This window comes from Schistocerca gregaria, chromosome 1 (genome assembly GCF_023897955.1).
Source record: "Schistocerca gregaria isolate iqSchGreg1 chromosome 1, iqSchGreg1.2, whole genome shotgun sequence".
NCBI classification, from domain to species: Eukaryota; Metazoa; Arthropoda; class Insecta; order Orthoptera; family Acrididae; genus Schistocerca; species Schistocerca gregaria.
The window spans coordinates 747,044,993-747,065,632 of NC_064920.1; positions in this window are offsets into that span (position 1 = coordinate 747,044,993).

A 20,640-nucleotide genomic window follows, 5' to 3' on the forward strand; every position below is an offset into this window, starting at 1 on the left:
ACGCTAGCGTCGTATAAAACATGTATTTAAGTTATTCTGTAAATATTTTTCTCATTAATATATTATTCCATTTGCTGTTTTGTGCTTTCCTTTTAGCGAATATAAAATGTTACTTAAAAACCGTCTTGATTGCAATTTTTTTTTTATTCATATGACCGGTTTCGGCTACGTGACGTAGCATGTGAAAATTGCTGGATTTGCACGGGTTACTCCTGTAACTGAAATATCAGATCTGAAGTTGGTTCTGAATGAGCCGAAACCGGTCATATGAATAAAAAATTTGCAATCAAGACGGTTTTTAAGTAACATTATAAAATCACTGATTGCTGTTATCCCATAAGACATTATGTCTGTTTTTGCAAAGCGAATATAAAAGATACACGGATAAAATTCTAACGTTAGTCTTTCGTGTTATTTCACATGTAAATGTGTGTAAGTGCTCTCTGCATTATATCCATTTATTCCTCGTTTTGGTAGTTTGATAAAAGTTTCGTGAATTGTTCTACTATATGGATCAGATACCTTATATGTAATATTAGGAGAAAGTAATTACGTATATTTCAACAAGAAATTAGATAACATTATGTATTATAGATTTTTTTCAATGAAATATGAATCTAAATTAATACTGGTGATCGACTTTTCAGCCACAGCGTAAAGAAGGACAACAGAAGCTCCTTGAGACTATTGTTCTTTGTCAACGGGGCACTAACGCTTGGGAACAATGTAACACACTTAAAGAATATTTGCGCTAAATCCACACTTGAAATATGTTTAGAACTACATACCAGCGACAAATGCTTAACATCGTAAGAGGCGGCGCACACTTAAGCACAACGGCGCTCTCTCTTTTGTATCTGGAGAAAATCAGTGGTACGGCAGTCTTGTAAAACAACACGGTTCCCACAACCAAATTTTTCCTGCTTTATTAGCTACGTGCATTCATATGAAGTATATAAATATGTTGTGTATATTATTGTGATGTATATATGTTTTAATAATTTTCTATGTGCAAAATAGCCAGTGAAATATAATGTAAGGAATTGTAGTAGACGCAGTGGGCAAGTCAGGAAATATCGTTACGTAAACCAAAGTGGTTATTGTTATTGTCGTTCTGTTGCTGAGCGCAGCTGCACGGTGCAGTCGGGCAGTGTGTGAGGTGGAAGTCAGGAGAGTCGGTTAGTAGCAGGCGAGGGGGTCGGTCGCGGAATAAGAATTCTACTGCGAGAAGACGCAAGACTTGTTTCACTGCAAGTTTTTACGTACGGTATGGTCAGGCATAATGTGGAGAAGCAATTGGGTACACCGCTAAGCATCAAGTTTAACGAGTGTTTAAGAAGAGCGCTGGGGGCCTGAAGTTAATTGCGGTGAAGAGCAATTGGCCGTACATTGGCGTGGTGTAGTGGACCTCGCAGCACCGAACGCACCGCTTTGAAGTCAGACCCGACCAGTCTATCATACAGATTTTTAAAAGGCTTTGCCAGTGTTGTATATGAATCGTCCAGCAGTAACGAATACGTTAGCAACTTATGTGTGTTAAGATATGTAGTCCTCAGTAACAACTACCTGACACGATCCTCTCAGTATCTATAATCAACCGAGTGTGTCATCAATGAATTGAAACTAAATGCTAAGGAGAGCGAAGTTTATCGAACTGATTAATAGTTTAAATGAAAGAGAACAAAAAAGTTAAAGTTTTCGACTTGCTAATTAAATGTTGATTATTGACAATCAATTTGACAAAGCAGTATATTTATGAGCATTTCATGTTCAGACAATTTTTATGAGAACTAAGTCAACGCAGCGAACTCCATAATCATTTTAAAAACGGGTTACTGTAGAACAGACAGTTGCAGTACTAAAATTATTCTTTTCGAAAAGTTTACCTTTCGCAAAACAGTTTAATAGTAGTTAGCATTACAGTGAGAAACGCAGTTGTTACGTAACTGGTTGTGAAAAGAACTAGTAATTAATTTCATCAAGTAGTTACTAGTTTGCTTTTGTCCATGACTGAAATTTTCCTGGATTGTAATTGTGTTTTGATAAGGAGTGAGAGTCGGTACCTTTGCGACTATTCACTCCAGCCAACATGCTGCAATACTAACGAGATTTAATTGCAAAGTCAGGAGTTTTAATTGATTTCGCTCAAAGTAAATGAGCTGGCGACAGTTCATTTAAAATAATTTCCAAACAGAGTCAAAATTAATTCATCATTGCGGACCATACTTTCACTATCTAATTTCCATATTATTCTGTACAATGTTTATTGCTGCCGATCTTTATTGCCCAAAGTAAATCGTACAACAACGACCAAGTCATGACAGCACCTGACTTCTTTCAGGTAATACTTTTACTCAGGATTCGACGCTTTATCCCAAATTAATATCAAACCATTACGAACACGATAATTTTTTGATTAGTCTACCACCCTGAGCGGAAGGGGGTGTTAGTCTCAATCCGTGAAGTGTATCAAACGCAGAGGAAACATGCCAATGTCAAGGGCACTATTAGAGCATGTGAATGGATGTTAACGGGGTGGACTTTTGTGTCCTGAGTCGTTCACGATAGTCCTTTGAATCAGTAGGTATAAAGAGGTCGTCTGCGCAGAGGATCAGGTGAAATGTCGCGGCCGTTGTGCAGGCATTGCCGTAAAGGAACGTAAAGCGTTCTTCTCTGTGGACTGCAACTGTGTGATCCGTCTGCGGTGTCGCTTCTGCTCACCGCTGATGCACGTTGGACTGGCAGCTTTTTTAAAAATCGGGCTTGAGCAATTCCTTATTATAGACTGCTGGATATGGAGAAGAGGAGGAAATCCACGATTACGCCCTTTAGGTATTTCCTTGAAAACACGAGTCATTTGTTTATTAGAGCGAATAGTCTTAATATTTGTACGCAGTTCGCAGCATATTGTTGCTCTTCTTTACTCACATTATCACAGGAATGAAATAAGTAGGGCATATGATCAGCCCCTCTGACATCTCACTTGCCAAACTTAGCAGCCTAAATCTCCCTCCAAGTACAGAGCAATGGTTTCGCTCATACTTGTCTCATGACCTCTAGTTCTGTCTAAATGCAGAACCAAACATCGTGAAGACATCTATCGAGAATCTCAATACTAACCTGTCTATACTATCAAAATGAGCACAGGATATAGAATGAAAACGTAACCAATCCAAAACCCAAGCTGTGCTTTATGATCCTTCTAGGCTTACGCCAAAATTCCGGGAACGCCTACCATCTTCAGCTCAAAGCTGGACAGATATCAGCTTATCACCTTCAGAAAAATTCTGGGAGTAATAATAGAAGAAAACCTAAATTGGATTGAGCAAGTAACTACAATGTGGAAGAAGACGTCAGCACCCCTCCAAATTCTACAAAAATATAAAAAGCTCTTCCACTTGGACCTTGGAAAGAAACTTGTAGACATACGTAAACTTCCAATCATTGATTACAGCAATATTATGTTGCAAGGCCTTTCTGAGGAAAGATCACGACGCCTCGAACCGGTTATGAACGCCTATGTTCGTTACATTTGAGATGGTGGATTCTCTGATCATATTTCGCCACCATATGGTCAGATATCCTGATTCTGTGCGGACAAGGGCAGAGATTTCCATACTCTCTGTCTTTTCTATTGTCTTATCAATGAACATTCTGCCTCATATCTCTCCTCGACGTTAAAGCTCATGTCTCAACTACATAGCAGAAGGTACAGTTTCCATCAGCACCAAATCGTTTCTGTTCCACTCCATCGTTCACCCACTGTCTCTAAGTCCTTCCCAGCAGCTGAAACCTCACTCTGGAACAACCTACAACATTATTTTAGAGAGCTGAACAACATCTCTAGCTTCAGAAGACAGTTAATGAAACAATATACTAAATGAACAACAAGGGTTACCATTGTCTTTCTATATACTCGTTACCCTTGTACACCCCTCTTGCCAACCTGATCTTCCTCATTTTCCGGTATTCTTAGCCGATGCAGTTTGTTCAATTTTCTTTTCCTAGAACTCACCATATCAGAAAAAATCTGTTTCTTACACCTATAAATTCTTCTCGCATCTGCCTATGTCGTTATTATTATTACTATTATTATTATTACTATTGTAAGGTGGCAGATTAAATGAATGTAAATTTCACACCTTTCATGAGAGTTTTGTACATCGTAACGGAAAGCTGAATATAACACCTAACTTACTTCGGCGGAGAAGAACAGATTTGCCTATAAGTATGAAAAGCGAAGACATGACACTCAATCGACGGTATTTGCTCACCGATCCTATATACTGCATGTTAATGAGAAAAACGTGAAACAAGCAGCCAGAGGAAACGAGAGGAAATAATTTGTTTGGAAGCAGCTGATAATATCAACAAGTATCAGGGATAAGTCTTTTGTCAATAATATATAGAATTTACATTAGTGTAAGTAATTACAAGAATAATCAGGTTGTTTGATTTAGCACGAACTCAATGTAGTTCGTTCGGCATGAGCAGTTACGGGTAGACACGGTACCGACCGTGTAAATATTGTAGTCTTTCTGTAGCACGGGTTGTGATGTGCTGCTAATCATTCACTTCCTATGCCAAAAAGAATGTTTACAGTTCCATCAAGCTGATGGATGTTTGCAACGAAGTGGTTTCCTATGTGAGGAGTTCTCAGTAATCATATACGGGCCATGTGTTCACTAACAGAATTTGGTAGTGAGATGCCGTACTAAAAGACTTAGGAGTAATTTTCTTAAGATGATACAAACGCTCGTTCAGTTCGACTTTCGTAAATAACTGTCTACGGATAAAGCGGTACAAATCCTTACAAAAATTACTCTGCTGTTATATTTGGTGACCTTAAGGGGACTTTTCATTATCTGAATTACAACTCCTACTTGGCATGCAAAAGTATTTTGGCATTACTCTCACCCTTCCTGCATTGATGGAGTCTCATTATCTTCACAACACAAAGCAAAGGGTGTTGTTCACATACTGTGGCACACGCTTGAAACTAAAACGTCAGAATGGGGGAACGTAACGTGTGGTTCTGTGTGTGCGCTTGTTCTTAACCGTACAGATAATCTTCTGGTGGCATTAAAGGTTCGTTCAAAAGTGTTTACTATTGATACAAGCATTGTGATTAATGTCCTAATGTCCAAACTCAACCACGCCAGATAAAGGTGAGATAATACCTGAAAAAACCTGCAAATGATTCAAAGCTGCCAGTTTAAATTATGATCTTACAAAGACTCACTTTATGCAATTCCAGACAAGGAAAAGTAAACTGGAAGCACTGGAAGTAGACATTGAGTGACACACATTCTACGGAAGGCCATGTGAATAATTTATTGGAATTCAAAATACGGTCTTCAGCGCCCTCTGTTACTACCTTGATACTGGTGCGTGAGTTATAACGAGAAGGTGTGGTCATGGTCTGCAGCCACAGTTATAAAAAAAATCCAATACAGTTTCCAGTATATCTATTCATACCGTTGTCACATGTCAACTGTATTAATAAAATAGTGAGTATCATTTGGATGCCTGATTGATCGCGAAACTAATAGGATAGTCTACAACCCAAAAACATATTAAAACCTTCATTTAATTAAACTGGGCCGAACTCGTGACGCTATGCTCACTTATATAAAATGTAAAAATCGTGTCATCACATAGGTAAACTAGTAAAATAGCATAGTACAGCAGGTTTAACCCTTAAGAACATCCTTTACTGTGTTTAGACAGCGATAGTTACTGGCTTATCTTGTTTATTTTCAATGCAAATTGTGTAATTCTCTTATGTGAAAGTGCTACTACATTATGTGCAGTCTAGACCTGCTTGTAGGGAAGGCAAAAAGGAAGAATACTATGTAGACTAAATAACTGATCAAACTGCAAAAAGCGTTTTTAATCTAGCAGATCACTCAGTTCTCAATTAATTTTCTCGTTAATGATTTCTGCTGCTGACAACGAGAATTAATTTCAGCTGAAATACGATCTGCACCATCACAACAGACTTTGTCTCACTGTCTACAATTACAGTATTGGAATGATTTACACTCGTGCAATAGTTTTCCACAAGTTACCATACAAAATAAGCTACAAATCTGGAATTCAAACCAAATTAAAGAAAATTACAAAAATCTATTAACCACACTTTCTATATTCTAGATTCAGGGAGTCAAAGGTTCTTTTAGCTACAAGCCAAATAGCTACGTTCACTGTGCAGCTCATGACAAGAAGAAATGTACTGTAAATAGAACTCCGTATTTACATATCTAGGGAATTATATTGATTGCAATATACCAATGTAATCAAGTAAATGTTTTCTAATTACGGATAATAGGTATTTACATGTTGTGTTATTTGTTTCTTGGCCTCAATTTCGGCAGTTGCAGATATACAGCGTGAACGTTAATTAGAGTTTTCGCAACTGTAACGGAAGTTTTATGAAGGCCAGACGTGTTTCACTTTGTTTTAAAGCATCTCAAGTGGCGGCTGTGACAGCATGGTTTTTTGCTTACAGTTTTGTTTGCTAGGATCATGAACAGTTCACATGCTTCACTTACTACTACAAACAGTTTTAATTCTTATCATTTTTTATTGTTTACTTCACTCTTCTTCTTCTTCTTCCACTTGTATGGTTTGGGTATTCAGGTCACAGTACTTTCACTGCAGAAAATATTCATGTTCCTTTGTTGAGAAGCACTGCTATCACCTCACTATTTCGTGTGTGTGGTTTTGCTGTTGTGGGATGCTTCCCACTTTCGATTGTTTCTTTGGTGGTGAGACCGTCTGCTACTGTTCTGTAAGTGTTTATTTTTCCGACCCGAGTGTGTGCGTCTTTTAATATGTATTTCTTCGGTCAGGATGGCGTGTGTGTGTGTGTGACACACTCACACACACACACACTTATAAACACACACACACACACACACACACACACACACACAGACACACACACAGGCAGAGAGAGAAAGAGAGTGAGAGAGAGAGAGAGAGAGAGAGAGAGAGAGAGAGAGAAATTTTTTGTGTGATTTTCCTTGGTTGTGTGTGTGTGTGTGTGTGTGTGTGTGTGTGTGTGTGTGTGTGTGTTTATACGTGTGTGTTTGTGAAGGGAGCTAACATGACGTGACTACTGTGTGCGTATTATTTCATTATGTAGGAGACAGATTAACTAACTATGATTAGTTTGGCTCTCTTAATGTATACCTCGACTCGTTCCATATCCCCCGGATTACATAACATGAACGAATGAGCAACACTAATATGAGCTGTCCAAATTAGCTACAGATTCAGGTACAGGATTGTGCGCTTTCGTTAAATCGCTCAAATACGTATAATTTCATTAAGCTCAAGGTATATAGTTTCTCCTCAAATCTCCAATTAACCAAGTGTTTGGTATATAGTGACGTCGATCACATGTTTCACCCATTTCATGGAAACTTTAATTGATTGAATTACATACTGGAGATGAGCGCTTATGCAGTTCTTTTCTTCTGCATTTACTCGTAATAGTGGTATGAGAGCAGAGATATAATTATTTACTTATTAACATCAGTGCATAACCCACATCCTTGGTAACTAGGTGGAGCGTTTTTTAATAAAAGAAGCTAGTAACAAAGTTGTGGAGACAGACTGTCAGTATTTTTTTGTAGCTTCTTTCAGGGCTGTCATGTTTCTTCTCTTTCACGTAACCGCATCGTTAATTAAAAAATACACATGTCATACTGTACATTTTGGAAAAGGAAAGCAAATTTTAATGTATTCTTAAGAAGAAAATAATGCATCTCCACTGCCCTAGGAGCAGCTTCTAAGGCCTAATATGATGGCTGACTAAGCCAGAAGTATTACAATGGTCGGTGCTGCGTAGAGCTCTTGATATTTTACCAGTGATGAGGTTGAGTGTGCTCAATTTATCTGGGTCTCTCGAAGCTTGCCTGGTGGATTCGGTTTCTGTCAGAGGTCTTACGCTTGTAGGTGTGCCGCCCTGTAGTGTTGTGTGTTGGGAGAACCCGTGTTACCCACGTTCACTGAGAGCAGAGTGCGTGACGCTCCGCCACCGCCGGTCATCCGCAGTGGAGGCCGCCGGGGCTTACAGCGAGGCCGCCATACTGGCGCGTCGTGTAATGCGCGTAACAAGTGCGCTAATGAATCCGGCCGGCCAGTGGCGCTGCGGACTACGGACTGCCTGTCCCGGCTTCATTAGCGCCGGCGCTCGCTAATCCGCCGCTGGCCGCCCGCCCAGACTAATGGTAATAATAAACAGCGGCCGCTCGCAGCCCTGCTGCGAGCTAATCACGCCGGCGTTTAATTCTTCGCAACCGAGCTAAGGCGGCAGCGCAGGGGGGCCCGCCACGTCCCGGAGTCACCTGATACTGTGCTGTTGATCTGAGTGTCTTAACTGTCTCAAGTGAAAGGTTGACTAAAATAAGCGCGGCAAAACTTAAGGACGAGCTAGATACGAGAGCTATTCGGGAAGCAAGGCCCGATAGGTCGCGGAATGGAAACCACAGTGGAAGTCCGATAAAGCTTTGCACTCCACATAACGTATTTGCCATCCATTCCCGCTTCAAGACAGATCCCAGCCGCACACTGCAAGGGCAATGAGGACGGCCTAGCAGTGATATCGATGGGAAGTACTTGATCACTTACTATATAGCCTGGATGGACCGTGAAGTTACTCATGATTAATAAAATTCTTTTCCGGGCTATTATGCCGTGGTCTGATGGATTTCGCATTGTAACCCGACGTTTCGTCCCCATCTGCGGAGGACATCTTCAAGGGGGTTCGTGGCTTCTGTTAACTTCCGAAACACACACTGTCTCACTACTGACTTTCAAAATCTTTTATTAAGGAATTTATTTTATTTTACTAGCGATTCATCAAGAACATTAACACATTTAATCACACTAGGTGAGCTTGGAGCCGGCCGGAGTGGCCGAGCGGTTCTAGGCGCTACAAAATGGTTCATATGGCTCTGAGCGCTATGGAACTTAACATCTGAGGTCATCAGTACCCTGGAACTTAGAACTACTTAAACCTAACTAACCTAAGGACATCACACACACGCATGCCCCAGGCAGGATTCGAACCTGCGACCGTAGCGGTCACGCGGTTCCAGACTGAAGCGCCTAGAACCGCACGGCCACAACGGACAGCCTAGGCGCTACAGTCTGCATCGGGCATGGATGTGCGTGATGTCCTTAGGTTAGTTAGGTTTAAGTAGTTAAGTTCTAGGAGACTGATGACCTCAGAAGTTGAGTCCCATAGCTCTCAGAGCCATTTGAACCTTTTTTTCTGTCCAAGACCTGGCGCAACATTCCCAAAACGCTCTCCCTAACCGCCCGCTGCCAGCCGCTTCAACGGACGCAGGAATGCGCTCCGATCTCCCGTGTGAAAGCGTCGCAGCTCGGACCGGCCAGACCGATGTCGTAGGTTGTCTCCTGTCGCTCTCGTGTCGGCCGCGAAGCCACTCCTCCCGCTACACGGCGCGGCCTACTGGACCGACCTCACATGCGCCGACGCCCAAGACGGACAAGCCACCCCGCGTCTCAGCGCGCGACCGACCAACCGATCGATCAAACCGCCAACGACCACTGCCCGGACTAACTCGAGCAGACCAGCGGCCCAACACACACCAGCACTCCGAACGAGGGACAGACAATGAGCGCCCCACACTGATCTGGCTCACCAACTGACCAGACTCGCCCCGACTGCCAGACTGCCAGGCTCCCCCTGCCGAGCTCATAGAGCCCATCCAGCAGGCAACCTTTCCCCTTTCTCACCAGAGGGAGACACCAAAGCCGCGATTGCCACAGCGGCGCCACCGCCAGAAACGGAAGGCGACTGCTTTACACTACGCGCTGCGGTGCGCTCTTCAAAACAGCAAATTTTACCACGGCTCACCGGAATTGGCTTCTCTGATGTTATTCTGCTCACCTGAGCCGCTGTCTGTGAATATAACAATTTGACAGAGACAACGAACTGCAGGCCATCATAGAGAAGTGGTGTAAAGGACAGGCTGCTGTCTTCTATGACGAGGATTTGGCAAAACTGGTACAAAGCTACGACAAATGTCTAAGTCAGAGTAGCGGCGATTGTGTAGAGGAGTAGCTGGAAGCTGTAGCAATCTGTTCCATATAAAACTGTTTTGATTTTCACTGTGGTTTCCATTTGACGACCGATCCGACATTACTTTCTGAATAGTCCTCTGTCAGTATTAAACCACAGTAACTACTTGCTCGAAATAAATCGAAGTGCAGCTCCCTCTATTACCATGGAACGTATTTCCTGATGCTTTAGCAGATGTCCTACAAACCTACCACTCCATCTTGTCAGTGTTTTCCATATGTTCGTTTCTTCACCGAACGTACAGAGAAATTCCTCATTCCTTATCTAATTAGTCCAACTAATTTTCAATATCCTTCCTTACCACCACATCTCAAGTGTTTCGATTTCCGTCTGTTCCGATTTTCCCACTGCCCATCTCTCATTGCCATACAATGTGCTGTGCTCCAAACACACGTTCTTAGAAATTTCTTCCTCAAATTAAGACGTATGTTTAATACTAGCAGAATTCCCCCAGTGCCCTGATGGCACTGCTAGTCAGCTGTTTATGTCCCCCTTGCTCCGTCCGCCTTGAGTTATTTTGCTGCCTAGTTAGCAGAATTCCATAATTTCATCTTACTCGGTGAGTACCAGTTCTAATGTTAAGTTTCTCGCTGTACTCATTTCCACTATTTCTCGTTACTTTTGTCTTCCTTCGGTTTACCTTCAGTCCACTCACTAGACTCTTCATTCCATGCAACAGATCCCGTAATTCTCCACTTTCGCGAATGATAGCGATGTAATCAGCGGATCTTATCACTGATATCTTTTCACCTTGAATTTTAATTCCACTCTTGAACTTTTATATTATTTTCCGCATTGCCTCTTCAATGCATATCTTGAACAGTAGGAAAGACTACTTCTATATCTCATACACTTTTTAATCTGAGCACTTCCTTCTCGGTCTTCCACTTTTATTGTTCCCTTTTGGCTCTTGTACATACTGTACATTACCCGTCTTTGCCTATAGCTTACCCCCATTTTCCCAGGAGTTCGAATTATACCATTTGATATTATCAGACCCTTTATCGACGTCTACATATCTGAATCTGGATTTTTATTTGCTTCCATCATCAACTGCAATGTCAGAACTTCCTCTTTATGCCTTTATCTTTCCTGTTTGTCATCTAATACATTACCGATTTTCTTTTCCATCCTTCTGTACATTATTCTCGTCAGACAATTGGATACCTGAGTTGTTAAGCAGATTGTGTGATACTTCGCGCACATGTCTACTATTGCAACCTTCGGAATTGCGTGATGATGTTTTTCCGATAGTCAGAAGACATATTTCCAGACTTATACGAAAGTAATGCACCGAATATTTGTTTCTGCACAATTCTTTATCGAACATAATGCGAATCACACACACGAAAGAATGGTGTTTTATCTACCCACTCCATTTTCCACGTAATCTCCATCCAGTTCTACAGCCTTCCTCCTGGGTGACACAAGGACATGTATGCCCTGTCGGTAGCAACCCTTGTCCTGGTGGCGGAGCCGGTGCTTCACTGTGTGAATCGCCTCCTCATCGTCCTCACAATGTCTTCCGCAAATGGCATCCTTTAATGGCCCAAATAAGTGGAAGTTCGAGGGGGCTAGGTCAGGTGTCTCAGCCGTGGATGGTCTTCCCGACAGCTGCAAATCGTGGAGCTCCGACAACTGGCGTTCTGATGACCTTATCCTCCATACCCAGCGACTAACTGTACACCTGTCGACAGCAGATGCTCCATAGACTTCGCACAAGTGTTCGTGAATATCGCCCACAGTTTCTTTCTCTGTAGTGAGACATTCAATGACGCCACGTTGCTTGTATAGCACATCACCTGTAGACACCATTTTGAAACTGCCCTGCAGGTACGCTTTCTGTTGGAAGTGACGGGAACTTAGCGCGCTCACTCAGGAGAATTCAAATAGTACGTACGTAACGTTTGGATTCGTAGCATTTTTTACGGCTGAGAAAGAAAATGCGGTGCATTACTTTCTTGGCACCACTGTACATTCTACACAACAACGTGGACAGTCGTTTTTTGCCACTTCCTCAAATGATCTTAGAAGTTCTGACGGGATGTTACCTATCCATTCGGCCTGATTCGGTCTTAAGTCCTAAAAAGCTCTTCCAAATTCTAATTCTAGTGCTCGATCGTCTGTCTCTTGTATATTGGTTCGTGTTTCCTCTTCGTTCACATCAGACATATCTTTGATTTCACCGAAGATTGTTTCGATATTTCTACATGCTGACATTAGGACAATCATTTGTTTTTCGATTTCCTAACACGTTTCATGCATCCGCTTCGTCTTGGTTTCCCTGATTTTCCTGCTTATTTCATTCCTCTGCGACTTCCAGTTCTGTATTCCTGAATATACCTGAACATTTTTTACTTCCTTCTTTCATCGATAAACTCTTGTATTTCTTCTGCTACCCATTGTTTCTTCGCAATTACCTTCTTTGTACCTACGTTTTTCTTTCCACCAGTTGCAATTGCCCTTTTTACAGATGTCCTTTCCTCTTCGACTGGACAGTCTACTGATCTGTTCCTTACCACACTATCTATACCCTTGGAGAACTTCAGACGTATCTCCATATTCATTCGAGCTTCTGTATCGCACTTGTGTGCGCATTGATTCTTCCTGACTAGTTTCTTCAATTTCAGCCTACTCTTCACTACTACTGGCTCAAAGCACTATGGCACTTAACATCTGATGTCATCATTCCCGTAGAATTAGAACTACTTAAACCTAACTTACCTAAGGACATCACACACATCCACGCCCGAGGCAGGATTCGAACCTGCGACCGTAGCAGCCGCGTGGTTCCGGACTGAAGCGCCCAGAGCCGCTCGGCCACAGCTGCCGGTGAAGGTATAGCTAACTACTGCACTGCATTTGCAACCGATCGGACCTTACTCTCCGAACAGCCCTAGCAGTATGTAATCTGTGCTCCACTAAACCTGACATTTTCAAGACGGCGGTAGGGATTCGCAGATCTGATCAGAAATGCCGCGGTTCCAGAGGTGGTGCGGAATGCCGAAGTCCAATCTCCGAAAGCTCGCGGCTAGTTGGGCCGATAGCGCGCCGGCGCCTGGAGTTGCCGGCCTGATGTGATGTGCCGCCGGTGGGAGATTAGGGGACTCCGCCGGCGGCCCACCTCGGCCAGCAGGAAGCCTGTCCCTGCCCTGCCCTGGCCTGGTGGGCTCCGCTCGGCTCCTTATCCGTGCCGCGGCGCGCCGCATAATACTTCCCCGATATCCGGCCGTGGCTGCGCGCGGGGCCAGGCCGCACCGCATCGCGGCTATCGATTCGCAATCCCATTAGAGAGCGCAAACTTTGCTCATGCACATTGTATGGGCGTGCGCGGCGTTGCGCATCGAGCCGACCGCAGACATCTTTAACTAAGTACCGTGTGGCTACAACGACGGTGGCGTGTCCACGCATAAAAGGATGTTCCGTCTAATGTCGAAAACAGCCAGTTCTATCTATATCTACATCCATACTCCGCAAGCCACCTGACGGTGTGTGGCGAAGGGTACCTTGAGTACCTCTATCGGTTATCCCTTCTATTCCAGTCTCGTATTGTTCGTGGAAAGAAGGATTGTCGGTATGCCTCTGTGTGGGCTCTAATGTCTCTGATTTTATACTCATTGTCTCTTCGCGAGATATACGTAGGGGGGAGCAATATATTGCTTGACTCTTCGGTGAAGGTATGTTCTCGAAACTTCAACAAAAGCCTGCACAGAGCTACTGTGTGTCTCTCCTGCAGAGTCTTCCACTGGAGTTTATCTATCATCTCCGTAACGATTTTGCGATTACTAAATGATCCTGCAACGAAGCGCGCTGCTCTATCTCACTATCTCTATCTGTCCTATCAAATCTGGTACAGATCCCATACTGCTGAGCAGTATTGAAGCAGCGGGCAAACAAGCGTACTGTAACCTACTTTCTTTGTTTTCGGATTGCATTTCCTTAGCATTCTTCCAATGAATCTCAGTCTGGCATCTGCTTTACCGACAATCAACTTTATATGGTGATTCCATTTTAAATCACTCCTAATGCGTACTCCCAGATAATTTAAGGCATTAACTGCTTCCAGTTGCTGACCCGCTATATTGTAGCTAAATGATAAGGGATCTTTCTTTCTATGCATTCGCAGCACATTACACTTGTCTACATTGAGATTCAATTGCCATTCCCTGCACCATGAGTCAATTCGGAATTTGTCTTTCATTTCCGTCATTGCCTCTTCAATGTGTACATTGACCAGTAGTGACGGAAGACTTCATCCCTGACTTACACTCTCCTCACTCCGTCCACTTCGTTCTTGGTCTTCCATTCCTATTGTTGGTTCTTGTACATATTATGTGTTACCCGATATTCTTTGTGGCTTACTATTTTCCATTCTCGTACAAGTCGACAGACACTGTGAAAGTGTCTTATTTTTCTTCATTGTGGCCTCCACTATTAATTTCAACGTGAGAAGTGTGCTTTTACTTTTTCGGAATTCAAAGGGATCGTGATCTGAATGATTCTAATTTTTTCCTATTATTCTGTATATTGCTATTGTCAGCAATTTCGATGCATGCACCGTTAAGCTGATAGTGCAAGCGTTCTTTGCTGTTTTCGGAATTGTATAGATCATATTTTCAGTGTAATCTTTCCATATATCCGCCCTCTTTTCTGAGTATAACTGCTGATTTTCCAGTACGCTCTTAATGTCGTCTCCTTGCCTCTACAATGCGCAACAAAATTGAAGTATCACACGATAGGAAAGCCGTCACCAACCAACGTCTCTGCGATGGAGGTGAGAACCGCGACATTCAGCGTTGAAATCACGCGGATTTCTTATGGATGGCTGAGGAAAACATTTGAGAAACAGTGGCGCTCAGAGGCATGAGAGGCTCGCGTGCCTCAGCGATACAGATACCCGTACTGTAGGTGCAACCACAACGGAGGGGTATTTGTTGAGAGGCTCTACAAACGTGTGATTCCTGAAGAGGGGCAGCAGCCTTTTCAGCAGTTGCAGGGGCAACAGTCTGGATGACTGACTGATCTGGCCTTGTAACACTAACCAAAACGGCCTTGCTGTGCTGGTACTGCGAACGGCTGAAAGCAAGGGGAAACTACAGCCGCAATTTTTCCCGAGGGCATGCAGCTTTAATGTATGGTTAAATGGGGAAAATATTCCGGAAGTAAAATAGTCCCCCATTCGGATTTCCCGGCGGAAACTACTCAGGATGACGTCGTTATCCGGAGAAACAAAACTGGCGTGCTACGGATCGGAGCGTGGTATGTCAGATCCCTTAATCGAGCAGGTAGGTTAGATAGTTTAAAACGGGAAATGGATAGGTTAAAGTTATATATAGTGGAAATTAGTGAAGTACGGTGGCAGGAGGAACAACACTTCTGGTCAGGTGAATACAGGGTTATAAATACAGAATCAAATAGGAGTAATGCCGGAGCAGGTTTAACAATGGAGAAAAAATAGGAGTGCGGGTGACCTTCTACAAACAGCATAGTAAACGCATTGTTGTGGCCAAGATAGACATGAATCCCACACCTATCACAATTTTACACTCCGCAGGTGACGAAGACGTTGATAATATGTATGATGAGATAAAAGAAATTATTCAGATAGTGAAGGGAGACAAAAGTTTAATAGTCATGGGTGACTGGAATTCGATAGGAGGAAAAGGAAGAGAAGGAAACGTAGTAGGTGAATATGGAATGGGGGTAAGAAATGAAAGAGGAAGCCGCCCAGTGGAATTCTGCACAGTGAATAACTTAATCATAGCTAACACTTGGTTCAAGAATGATGAAAAAAGGGTGTATACATGGAAGATGCCTGGAGATACTGGAAGGTTTCAGATAGATTATTTAATAGTAAGACAGCGATTTCTGAACCAGATTTTAAATCTAAGACATTTCCAGGGGCAGATATAGTTTCTGACCACAATCTGTTGGCTATGAATTGTAGATTAAGATTGAAGAAACGGCAAGAAGGTGGGAATTTAAGGAGATGGGACCTGGATAAATTGACAGAACCAGAGGTTGTAGAGAGATTAAGGGAGAGCATTAGGGAACGATTGATAAGAATGGGGGCATTTCCTTGTCCTTCATGGCAAGCCGTCTTGGCATATACATTTCAGAAAGATAAAGCCTACCGGCACACGGCAGAACCTACCTCGGCAGCAAGATCGCCAAATCGCTCCTCAATTGACAACGTTTAGAACATTATGGGCAGGGCCCTTCAAGCTGCTTGAGATTTTGTCGATCTAGCGCACCAGTTGAACAGAATTTGGCACAGTATCCCTCAGGAGGACATACAACAATTCCGTCAGTCAGTGCCGAGCGTAATAACTGCTTGCCTAAGGCGCAGAGGTGGATCAACGCATTGTTGACATGCCCAATCTGTGAGACTTTTTCTTGGAAAAATCACTCATTTTCTTCTGAAATTGTTATAATTTGTTTGTCTGTACAAGTTCATCACACTGCTTTCTGTCCCATTCGAATAGCTCCTCAGTGACGTGCAATTTTTTTTTGTCTTAGAATCCGTTTATGATATATATATATATATATATATATATATATATATATATATATATATATATATATATATATATATATATATATATATCGCACTTGGAGCTATTAAATAGCAAGGTGCTACAAAGGATATACTCGTCAATAAGTGTCATGGATTCATAAAGAGACTGCAACATAAACATAAAATTACAGGAGTCATCTTCAGAGACTTCTTTCTATTACCAGTACACTTATCATACCTTATAACAAAAGAGCGTTACAGGTTTGTTTCAGAGCGCTAGGATATCATCAGTCAAATTATTTTCCTCAGTGATATCTGCTACTGATATCGAAAGCGTGTTCCATCATGTACAGTGCTTAGGAGATGATGTCTATACTATATGATTACATCTGTTGATTGTAACGCAACGGAAGTCTTAAGGCCAGAAGAGAGAGGACTTGTTTTCATATGATTATTCTGTTATTACCAGCGAGAATGAATATATGCAGCTTCGCTACGAACACTAACAGCTTTCCTTGCACAGAAACAGTAGGTATTTCTTTCAATTTACAATAGTTGTGTAATTTCAGGAGACAGAGCAGGAGAAAAATTAAGTCCATCGACAATTCGAGATGCTCTTGTTACTGGAACTCGAAGTAGGATAGTCGCAAGAAGTAGAATGCAACTCCTCGCAGTAGCTAACGTACAGTGCTATAAAGCAGGGTATTCGCGATGATATCTCGTCGGGTATGTAATTATTTGTATAAGACTTCAAGGACCGCCCACACATCAGAGAAGATTTGTTTCCGGGAACTTGAATTACTACCATCGACGTGCGACAATAATTCAGTGCATTCCGCCGTGGTTTGCGTACATTGTCTTGATTTTTTAAATAAGCTATAGCATTATGACAATGAATTAAGCTGACGACGCTCTTAACTGCTGCCTAACACTAGGGAGATTGTTCAGCTGTCATTATCTGCGGTGAGTGCTGCTATAAATTTCGTCAGTGAAAGACGACAACGGCACTATATGATCATAATGAAGTTAGTGACGCAGTTGGAAATGATATATCAACATGATAGTTTCCGGCACCTGACATGAATCCAAGACCCCCACCCAAGTAAGCACATCACTACTTGTAAGCGTTCAAATGGTTAAAATGCCTCTGAGCACTACGGGGCATAACATCAGAGATCATCAGCCCCTAGAACTAACCTAAGGACATCACACGCATTCATGCCCGAGGCAGGATTCAAACCTACGACCGTAGCAGTCGCGCGGTTCCGGACTGGAGCGCCTAGAACAGCTCGGCCACCGCGTCCGACACTTGTAAGCGCACAAGATCAGACTAACCAGCCGCTGGTCTATTTCTTACATCGCTCTTTCGTCAAAAAAAGGTTGCATAAATATTTAGTTACCAATTGGTAAGATTACAACGTGGTCCGAAGGCTGGTAACATAAATACTAAAAAATATAGAACTCTACACATCCCATAACGTAGACTGATAGTATCATAGCAGTACAAAATAAATAAGTCACATGAAACTACATGATTCCAGATGCCTTTTCCAGTCTCAAACATCTATCATGTATACACGCAGACTGAAGGGACGAATGAAAATTTGTACCATGGCATGATTCGAACCCAGGTCTCCTGCCTCCTACGCAGATGCGCTGTCCACTGCAATACCTTGGCACAGTGGCTTTGCACAACTGTACGGGCTACCCTAGCACACCTCCCTCCTCAATCCAAACTCACATTCACTCCTCAACCCGTTTGGTATAGCCACATAAACTCGTAGAGCTTTGCAGAGGCTCTCCAACAGCACCGAAATAGCACCACAGCATCCAAAAAACCGGGCATCCTGCCTAAGACCCTCGAATAGATGCTTTAATCAAATGAAGCTATATGGCCCAGACACCTTTTCAAGTCTCAAACATCCATTATGTATACGTGCAGACTGAAGCGATGAGTGAAAATTTTCACGAAGGCCAGGGTCTGAACTCGAGTCTCCTGCTCACTAGGGTGATGTACTAACCACATTCCACACACTGGCACAGAGGCTTCGCACAACTGCAGCATTACAGTCTGCATACGTACATCACAGTTGAATGTTACTTTAAAAAGTCTCTAGAACCTGCAGTTCCGTTTGGCTAGAGAACGTATGCCCGGGTTTCAGGCAGGATCGCACGTCCCGTATGATGCTGAGGTACTATTCAATGCAGCTGACGAGCCTCTGCAATGCTGTTTCGAGTTTCGGGGGGGGGGGGGGGGGCGGAATGCCAAGAGGGTTAATGAATGAATGTGAATTTGAATTGAGGACAGAGCGTGTTAGGGTAGTCCGTGCAGTTTTACAAAGCAACTGCGTCAGGGCAACGTAATGATTAGCGTATCTGCCTAATGGACAGGAAGCCTGCGTTCAAATCCCGGCCTCGGTAAAACATTTGTTTCGTCGCTTCATTTTGCGTATATACATCATGAATGTGCCACAACTGGAATCAGGCGACTCATATAAATATCTGAGATAAATAGTTTTATGGAATATAAAATGACAACTTAGACTCAATCGTAGGTAAGGTAGGGGGTAGAATTAGGTTAAATCGTGAAACACTTGGAAAATGCAGGCAGTCTATAAGAGAAATTCTGAGCGATCCTTATCCAATAGGACTGGCAGGGGATATGGCGAGTGTACATAGAGGGCGGCACGAATCGTGACAGGTTCGTTTGACGCATGAGAAGAGCGTTACTGAAATTCTGGAATATCTGAACCGTCACATGTTTGACGATAGACGCCAATTATTCCGCGAAAGCCTACTTACGAAGTTTCGAGAACCAATATTAATTGAAGAAACTATAGAAATTATCGATTTTCCCATGGGTCCCTCTTTTACGGACCGTGAAGGCGATGTTAGGCTAATTACAGCACTCATGAGACTTTCAAGTAGTCATTCATCCCTTGCGCTCTATGGCATTTTAATCAGGAAGAAACCAGGTCATTGGTATGATTCTAACAACAACAACAAGAACTTTCCCACACCAATTGTATTCACATTGATAGGGTGCGTAAGGGACGACTAGAACTTCAACATACATAACACGGAACTCTGAAACGTTTTTGAGAAAATCGAGTTTTAAAATTTAAGGAGTGCTTATAGGATTTGTAGGGTCTCTAATTTTCAAGGAGTCCTTTTGAACCGCTAAACACTTCGTTTCATAAGCGCGTGGTCTCTGTGTCGACTCCCTCCTCGTGTATCACATATTTAGACCCGTGTAATGGTATCAATAGATTTATTCCGCCTGCACAATTTATCAATATGCAATGTTTGATCTCTTATTTTCTAATTTTCATCCTGAAAAACCGAGAATTTTTTTGTTAAGGAGACTGAAAGTAGGAAAGAACACACGAAAATTTTCAAAACAGTATATTCATTTTATTTATACTTATGAATCGACATTTCTGAAGCACTGCAGGAATCATGATGACACTGATCGTAACAACGTGTAAACACATGTAACGAACGCCAAAATTTTCCGTATGAACGGTAGGTGTACATTCATACATGATTCTCAATCTCCACACAATTCCACGGCGTACCACACATATCGGTGTCCATCACCGGATACAGGTACACATCACTCACAAAAGAAAGTAAAACAAGCAGTGATATTCCATACGGCGACCTTACTCGCTCGCCTGTGGACTTATTGAATACTTAAACTCTACACAGTATAAAAGCAAGCCTAAAATTTTCAAACACGGTTTTATCGAAGTGATAGTTAGTTGCGTCTTCATATGTTGAAGTCCTCGTCGTGCCATACATACTCCGTCAATATGAACGACATTGGCGAAGTGAAGCTCGTACGGTCCTCTTGTAAGTACCCTCTTCCATTAACTTCACAGTGGTAAAGTGAGCACTTTTCGAAACTTGCTTGGAGATTAAAACAGTATGCCGGACCGGGATTATAATTTGCTCGTAGCGCTCCGTTGTGGAGAAGAGCCCGAGTGCAGTTTAGAAAGTA